Source organism: Centruroides vittatus, unplaced genomic scaffold, assembly GCF_030686945.1.
Source record: "Centruroides vittatus isolate TY-2023 unplaced genomic scaffold, ASM3068694v2 contig_299, whole genome shotgun sequence".
In the NCBI taxonomy this organism is placed as follows: Eukaryota; Metazoa; Arthropoda; class Arachnida; order Scorpiones; family Buthidae; genus Centruroides; species Centruroides vittatus.
The window spans coordinates 1,286,453-1,288,239 of record NW_027121909.1 but is presented as its reverse complement, the minus strand read 5'-3'; the positions used below and the strand labels follow the sequence as shown (position 1 = coordinate 1,288,239).

At 34.0% G+C, this 1,787-nt stretch overlaps 1 non-coding gene across 1 annotated transcript; it reads right to left on the bottom strand.

The window, feature by feature from the left end:
- Positions 1-208: 208 nt before the first annotated feature.
- TRNAR-CCG (transfer RNA arginine (anticodon CCG)) lies at positions 209-281 on the bottom strand. The gene has a single exon. It is a non-coding gene; the product is annotated as a tRNA-Arg (tRNA).
- Between the last annotated feature and the right edge of the window lie 1,506 nt (positions 282-1,787).

The window sequence follows — 1,787 nt, the reverse complement described above, 5'->3', positions numbered from 1 at the left end:
TTTAAAATGTCAATGGTAAATTACTATTATTGTGTATATTAAATATCCATTTTGAAAATTTTAATACAGAAATCAAATTTGAACTTTATTTTATTTTCCGTGTTAATTGTAAGGGGGAAAAAAATCTCTATATAATCGTATTAGTCAATAATAATTAAGGTCGGTTTCGTAACTAAAAAGGAAATGCGTAAAAAAAAATAAAACTTGTCGCCCCTGGTGGGACTTGAACCCACAGTCTTTGGCTCCGGAGGCCAACGCCTTATCCATTAGGCCACAGGAGCAAGCCACGAACTTTTTCCTAAATATACTAGTTAAACTTATAACGTTGAAGATGACTAAATTTTTGTAATGGTTTTTCTCGTTTATAATACTTCTAATGTTCAATGCTTATAAAAAGTAATTTAATTTAAATGGTGCTGTATCTAATAATGAGAAATTGGTTAATTTAATAAAAAGATTTGATCGTATCTTGGTTTATAGGCTATCGCACTATATCCGCTATTTAAATTGAACTTCTTGCGATTTCACGCAGCTTAAAGTGATTTGATAAATGAAAATATAAATTTTAGAAATAATCTCCATCAATATGTATAAAAAAATTATATACTTAATGAATTTAGTATGTAACCCACCTTCGCGCGGTGAATGCGACGCGACAATTGACGCCGCCGCGATTGCGCGTCGCTGAGTCGCTTAGCAGTTTTTACGATTTCTTTTTTAATTTTATTTACTCACTATTTACAACGCTAGCAGACTCACTCTCTACACATTTTTTATCATGGGAGAAAGGCCATGTAGGGGTTTCTCACTGTTTTTTTTTTTTTTTTTTTTTTTATTAGAATAAGTATGGGTGTATAACACTAAGAATACATAAACCAAAATACATGATACAAAGTAAACATAAAATTAGTATTCGATTTTTAGTGAAAACTAAAATGTAAAACTAGAAAATTAGAAATAATCTCATCTTCCATATTTGTTGAACATAATTGTAAAAAGCATCAAACAGTGGCTTCTGAACAAGCTTATCGAGTGGATATGGCCACCTGAAACCAAGCGTAAAGATTTCTAATTTTACAATAAGTCTATCTTGATCGTAAATTGGACAATGATAGATCACATGGTCGACGGTGTCTAGGTTCTCGGTACAGCAAAAGAAAGAGGCAGTTTCTGCCCGGTTATACATCGATAGGTAGCTTCTAAAAATATCATGCTCAGTAAGTAGTTGAGCAGTAGCAAACGTTAAATCTCTAAGTGGTGATGAGAACCTGCATTCAACACTAGGAAAATAAAGTCTTCTTATTCTACCAGTTTTACTGCTCAACCATTGTTGATTCCACTTTTGCATAGCGTTGTCATAAATATAATTTTTAAGGCTGCTGCGTGGGAGAGGGATGCGAGTGTAGTCAAGTCAGTGTCCTTTGTAGCTGACTTAGCCTCAAAGTCGGCTTTTTCATTTCCTAGTATGCCACTATGGCCAGGAACAAATATAAAAGTTATCTTATTTACAAGATTTTTAATATGGTGCTGGATATATGCGATTTTATTGCTATTGCAACTGGGATTTAATAGAGCTTTTAGGATAAACTAAGAATCACTGTAAATGTTGATAGACAGAGTTTTGTTTGGTGGTGAAGTGGCCCACTGAACAGCTTGGTAGACAGCATCTTCTTCAGCTTGATATGTGGGGGTATCTGTACCTTCTAACATACTTTGGGCAAAATATGTCAGTTTGGAGGAAGATACAGATACATGAGCCAACATGAAGGGGGCTTTTGGACCCATCT